This window comes from Alligator sinensis, unplaced genomic scaffold (assembly GCF_000455745.1).
Source record: "Alligator sinensis unplaced genomic scaffold, ASM45574v1 scaffold683_1, whole genome shotgun sequence".
NCBI classification, from domain to species: Eukaryota; Metazoa; Chordata; order Crocodylia; family Alligatoridae; genus Alligator; species Alligator sinensis.
The window spans coordinates 213,648-220,673 of record NW_005843242.1 but is presented as its reverse complement, the minus strand read 5'-3'; the positions used below and the strand labels follow the sequence as shown (position 1 = coordinate 220,673).

General features: G+C 57.1%; 1 protein-coding gene across 1 annotated transcript in view; it reads right to left on the bottom strand.

The window, feature by feature from the left end:
* DNMBP (dynamin binding protein) overlaps nt 1-7,026 on the bottom strand; it is a 31,787-nt gene that overhangs the window by 12,141 nt on the left and 12,620 nt on the right.

Here is a 7,026-nt window from a genome sequence, read left to right as displayed (position 1 = left end):
GCCCCTGGTGTCACCGGCACGGCCTCTGCCCCACACGGGCCCTGCAGCCTCTCTCGTCAGCCCGACACAGGCCAGCAGGGCTGGGGGCGAGGGCGAGGGCGAGAAGGAGGACCGTCCAGGCACAGGCCCCATGCCCAGCACTGCACAGATGGACACAGACACACAGCGTCACCACGAGGACTCCTGGGTCCACGCTGCCACGGCTGCGATGCTAGCAGAGGCTGCTCCACCCCCACCCTGGCGCTTGTGGTCTTAGTAACTGAAGGGACTGCAAAATCCCTGGTTGCCTCCTTCCTTCTACGGGGACTGGAGCTGGCTGAGCTCTGCTGCCTTCAGTCGTTATTTTACCAGCACCCCCTCGGCACGGGGCTACCCTACACCATCCCCGACTGACACTTGTCCAGCTGCTTTAAAACCTCCAATGCCCCAGGCAGCTCAGTCACAATTTTCTGCCCAAATCTGAGCTCCCAAGCAATTCTACTCATTATTTTCTACAACTCTGGCAAAATGACCCTTCTGGGGCACCAAGTCCACCTGCATCATCAGGTGACTTGTCTGCTTTGGCTGCACTGCCAGGCGCATCTGAAAATCATCACCGGTGCTCAGGTCACACTAAAAAGCTTGACAAGACTAGGAGTGTAGGGAGACCTGTAACAGGCTGCACAGATGTGCTCCCTGCGCTCGTGGGCATCTGGCCAACTGACATAAGACAGACCCTAACTAACCTCATTACAGGCAGTCCTGGACTTGCAACGTTTTGAGTTACAACGTTTCGCACTTACAGCCTTTATAAATTGACACCCTGCTTCAACTTTACACCAGTTCCAACTTACAACGCTTGATTCGATGCAATGCCATGACAGCGAACAAGTTCGCTGCGCCGCTCCTCTCCCTGGAGAACGTCTGTCCAAACTTCCTTGGACACTTTCTTTAAGAAAGCAGACGAGACTCCAGAAAAACCTGCAGCCAGGACCCCTGAGAAGACTCCAGCCAAGAGCCCTCCAGCAAAGTCACCTCAAAGAAGTCCTTCAAATCAATATGACTGCTATTTACGATATAAATACATTAATGTAGCTATATTACTCATCTATAATTGATCAAGTACAAAATTCTGGGGTTTTTTTGGTGAAAATAGGGTATGGGGCCTTGGTTCAGGAACCAATCCCCCATTTATAACATTGTTTCTTCTGAGAAAATTGGTTCTGAGTTGCAACATTTCTGTGGTTTTCAGGAACCAGCTGTGCCTAAGTCCGAGGACTGCCTGTATGGAGTCCATGCACCGAGGGATAACATCAGTCCGTGGCTCCGATTTGCAAGCTGGTATCTGACACGGTAGAAAAGAGAGCGAGAGACCCCTTGCTGGCGGGGTGGAACCCTCCACACGCGTCTCCAGGGCAAAGTCCTGCCAGTAAAACACTTCTCCCCACCCTCCCATGACTCACGCTCTGGCTGGGTTTCTTGGTCTCTCCCAGATCCCCCCCCACCCCCTCCAGGGCTCTGCTAGTCAGCACATGGATGGCCTGACTCATGCCTCAGTCTGGCAGTCAGAGCTGTTCTCCTCCCCCTTTTTGGGTGGAACAATGCAAGGAGGCGATACCAGGAGCTGGAGTCAAACTAGGCTCCAGGAGACAGCTGTGCTGAGCTAAGCTCCAGGCCTCGCAGGTCTGCTGCTTTCCCTGGAGAGGTTCAGAGCTGGGTCCCATCGTGCCCGCCCTATCAGGGACGTAGGGGATGGGAACACGGCCAAGGGCTGACATGATCCTGGAGGAGCTGCGATAACAGCAACAATGGCTCTCACGCAGCAGCACTCTCCGCCAGCCAGCGGGGCTCAGTGCCCTTCCCACGGGCTCCGTAACATCAGCAGCCAGGGAGCAGAGGCCCAGGAAGGGGAAGAAGCTGCAGCCCCCTCCCCGAGTCCTAGCAGTGGGCCAGGCGGGCCAGGAGGGGATTGCTATGCCTGTGCTGGCCAGAGCAGCCCTGCAGTTGCTGGGCCAGTCCTGCTGGCCCCATAGACTCGCTGAATCCTTTCCGCCACAAAGCACACAGAAGAGCCAGGCTGGCCAGGCCCTCAGAGACTCCAGTTCCCAGCTCCAGGCAGGAGCATCCCTGTCTGAGCCAGCCCAGACAAGTGCTTGTCTGACCTGCTCCTAAACCCGGTGGGAACAAACCCTGCTACACAGTCACTGGGCCCAGTGCATCCAAAACCCCAGGTGCCACCAGCTGACAGCATCCTGCCCCTGCCAGGACAGGAAGGAGGTTGTTAATGCCCTTGAGAGCGCCCAAGCAGAGGCATCTCCCTTCGCACACACCCTTCCATGCTGATCTGACCAGGGGGCAATCCCTTCCTGCCCCAGTGCAGCGCGGGGCTGAGCCTGTGTGCGGGGGCAAGACCCTCCAGCCAGGACCCTGCGGGGTTGGTGCAGCAGGAGCGTTGGCCCAGCCCCATCCCCAACCCCAACCCCAACCTGGGCTGCAGCCAAAACTTGGTGCTGCTGAGGAAGATGAAAAACACTTGACATCTGTAGCAACAGGAGGCGGAAAATGTCCTTCTGGGCCCCACGGGGCAGTCAGAAAAGCCCAGAGGCCTGGGAAACATCAGACCCCTCCGCTCTGCCCTGCAGCCTGGGACCACAGCACAACCTAAATGGAGAGCCAGGTTTCCTCTGCCCGTCATCCTATCCCCTCCTTGAACCTGTCCTAGCTCCTTTAATCACCTTTCATAAGACAGCCGGACACTGCACATTTGGAGAGGAGGGCACTGGACAGCTGGAAAGTACATCTTGCCCAGCGGGCCTGGAGTCAGCTTGCAAGCGCATCAGAGAGACCAACGAGAGGTGCCTCGATTATGGGATGCAAGTGTCTCCACACAGAGAAAATAATGGAGACTGGAGGCTCCTTAGCCCAGCAGGGACAGGCAGAGCGAGACCCGCTCCCCATGGGAAATAAGGCAGAGGCCTGTGGCACAGCAGGTGCTTGTCCCCTGGGCGCGCTGGGCTCCCCACTCCTCCGTGCTGCCATGCCTCGCTTGGCTGGGCTTTGCCCAAACTCAAGTCCCTGAGCACAGTGCGGGGGCCACTGAGTGGAACCGAGAGCCCCAGATGTTCAGGTCGGATGAGGTGACCTGGGACCTCTTCTGTGTGCCTGGGTTGGGGGAGGAGACGGACAGACAGACGGACAAGGGAAGAGCTCCTAGAAGAGCAACAGGCATCCAGGGGGCAGAGCGACAACAAGAATATAGCGGGGTCAAGCAGACCCGGCTGTGGTCAGTGAGCAGAGGCCCCCAACTCCTCCTGAAGCCCCTGGGAGTGCCACCCCATCCAAGGCAGAGCCCAGTCCTAGGAACGCAATGTGTGACCAAGCACTGAGCAAGGAGGGAAGCCACCACCTGCCAACGGCTGAGATGCACAAACATCAAGAAGGGAGGAGTGAGTTACTCATGCTGGGCTGGACCTACTGAGATGGAGAGAGGACCCTGAGCAAAGGGAGAAACCGCCTGCTGGGAGACAGGCTGGCCCCATCGCTGGGGCACCGGAGCTGGGTGAAGTCTAGCAAACGTCCCCTTGTCTCCCAGCAGTGCAGCATGGGGACCCAGCAGGCAGCTCGCGGGGGGCGAACCGGGACAAGCCATAGTGCAGGATGCAGCAGAGAAGGGCCAGGCTAAAAGGAAGGAAGTGTGAGTCTGAGGGTAAATTCAGGCACAAGTAGCAGAGTCAGTGGGGCGGAGGGACTGAGCCCTGGCTCTAAGAGGCGCAGGGAGAAGACGCGGGGCAGGGAGAAGGACCGGCTGTTCGCTCAGGGAGTGGTGCCATCTGCTTTGGTGCATGCGACGGCCATGGCCACGAGGCCAATTGGGATCAGGGCCACAGCTCATCTGGAGATGTCTGAGATACCCACACAGCCAAGGCAGGAGATGGGGACTGAGGAACAAGTGCCCTTGCAGGAGGCAGGGAACACCCAACTGGAAGGGGAGCACTGCACCCCTGCACCGGCTTCTTCCTAGCAACTTCCCCTGGCTGCCCGACCCTCCATCCACCCGTTCAACCTGTGCACAGAGGAAGGGGCCACGAAAGCCTCCCCCAACCTCCTGCATACCAAGCTAGGAAGAAAGTGGAGGCAGCGTAAAGGCTGTGAGGCTGTCAGCCATCCCCTGCAGACTAACCTGCCCCCTTCCTGCTCAGGCCGGGGATGAGCAGGACCCCCCCAGGGGTGCTCACATCTGCAGCTCCATTGCATCCCCTAGGAACAGACACACGGTCCCAGCAGGACTCCAAGAGTCAGATCCAGGTCCAAGACCCGTCGCGGCCCAGTCGGACCAGAGGAGAACAGAAAACCCATCCTGAGGCCTCAAGAAATGCCAGCCAGGTCCAGCCCCCTCCCCACTCCCCAGCCCAATGGCCTGTATCTCACAGTGAAACAGTATTTAGACAGGGTCTGTCCAGACTCAGCCACCACCTGTCCCTCCCCCAGCAGCTTCTAGCGTTCCCAGTTTGGTGCCAGAGCGAAGGCGGCAATCAGAAATAACAGCCAGTGGGTAACCAACAGATGCAGGGGAGAGCAGGCAGGAAACAACATAAGAAACACAGGAATTATGAGGACGGAGGCTTAGTAAGTGAGGCAAAAACCATCGGGCAAAATGCCTGGTTTGCAGGATTAGGGATTACGGTCAAGTTTTGCTCACGTAGGCTAAGACATTTTAGCTCGGATGTAAACCCACTGCTACAGGGACTGAGAGCGATGCAGGGAAAGGGACATGTTTCTGTCCTACGTTCTCTACAAGGATCGTATCCGCAGCGCAGGTGGACAACGAACCGCTGGGGAAGGCCTACATAATTGAGGAGGATGTTAAACAGCATCTCCTAGAGATTTCTAAACATATGGTCTCCTCTGCTGGCTGGGAAGATCCAGCCCACAACGTTAACTTCTAATAAATCTGGTCACACCAGCAAAACAACCTTCAGGAGCTGCGAAAAGAGCTAATGTGATACCAAAAGTTTGAGACAAATAGCTACAGCCAACGAGCCTGACGTCAGGCACAGCCAAATCAACAGAAAAGCCGATGCAGAATTCAATGAATGACTAATTAGGAGGCAACTATGACTAATACAGAAAACTGGTCCCATCCAGCAAACCTCATTTCGCCCTTTGATGAGACTACAAGCTGGGTCGATGAAAGTGCCGATGTCAGTCTTTTGTGAAGGGTTTCACTTAACACCAGCATTTTGATGACAGAATTTGCACTACACAATCTGGACCGAGCCCATTAAAAATGGACAGAGACCCGGCTAACAGATGCATCTTCCCAGAAAGCAGCACTTCTCCTGACAGTGCCTCGTGAGAGGCCTCCGGATCGGTTCTGGAGCCAACACGACCCACCACTTTCACCCATGCTTTGGAAGTCAGCGCAACACCCTGGCTGCCAAACTCTGCAGGTCACGCTACGATGTAGGAGTGGTAAGTTCTGGGGAGGACAGGGTAGCGGCACAGCCTGTGTGGCTGGGTAATCTGGGCCCATTGACAGGGTAGCGGCACAGCCTGTGTGGCTGGGGAATCTGGGCCCCTGCAGATAAACCGTGTTCGACACACGCAGACAGTCCTGCACCCGCAGAGCAGGCGGGTATCCTGAGAGGTGCTGCCTGTGGAAAGGATCAGCACCTCACCGAGGACAAAGCAGCCAGCGTGAGCTCACGGTGCCATGCCAGGGCAATTAGGGCTACTGCAATCCTGGGACAGGCACATGGAAGGGGAACAGTGGGGCACCCCTAAGGCACGGGGAACGTGGATCCCAGACTGCTGCCTGCAGCTCTGGCACCCACGTTTCAAAAAGGCTGGTGATAAATTGGAGAAAGTGCAAAACAGAGCCACCAAACCCAACCACGGGATGGAGAAGAGCAAGAGAGAGACCCAAGGAGCTCAGCCTCTTTGGCACATCAGAAAGGAAGCTGAGAGGAGATTTGATCGCAGGGGGTGAGGACCTCCAGTGGGAGAAAACACCAGGTACAAAAGAGCTCTTTAATCTAGAGTGGGGAAGGCAAACCAAGAACCAGTGGCTGGATGCCAAAAGCAGAGATATTCAATGTGGAGATAAGGCACAATCTTAACAGCAACCACAGTTCACCCCTTGAACAAACTACTCAAAGAAGTGTTAGATTTTCCATCTCTCAACGTTTCCAGATGCAGACTGGATGCCTCCTCCCGAGATGCAAGTCCCTGGGCTCAGTACAGGGGGACCAGGGTGAGGCCTGTGATATACTCCAGGTCTGACAGGAGTAGCTCATGGAGCCTCTGGGCTGACTCTCCCCATCCACAGAAAGGAGACTGGGAACTGTTGGGGGGACTATGCAGCATCGTGAAGAGTCCAGGCAGCGTGGAGAAAGGCAGGGGGTGATCCAAGGCAGAGCATGGAGGAGGGAAAGCTTCATGCCAGCTGAAGAAATGCAAGGAGCTGCCAGCATGATGCTTTGGGAGGACTTCTGCAGCCGGCCACAGGGATGGAGAGGTCATCTTCTGGGGGCTGGGACCTGGCATGGCATGAGAGCAGCAGGAAGGCGAGGACCCCATAGCAGGGACAGCCACAGCCCAGCGCCCTCCGTAGGGGGCTGGCTTCAGCCAGAGGAGGGGTGCTGAGTCCATGAGGCTGCCAGGAGCTCAGCCTGGCTCCAGTGACACCTGCCTCCCCCAGTGTGAGACCTGAACACGCAACACACAACAACCTCCCCTGCAGCCACACGCACCACCCTGCCCATGCACCCCAGGGAGTCGCCCACGCCGCAGCTGGACGCAGCTCCTGCCTTGGTCTCAGCGCCCCTGCCACTGGGTCTGTCTGCATGGGCAGGGCAAAGGCCCACACTGCCTCTGCTTGGTGCCTTCCCCTGGGCCCTGTGGGTCTTCTCTCCCTGCTCCACCCTTGGCTCTCCCCTGCTCCGGGTCAGCGCTGCTGCCTCTGAACTCTGCCCTCCCGACACACGAGGCCCCACACAAGTCAGTCTGGAGAGCGGCTCTGCCCCCAGGCAGATTTCACCTGCCCCC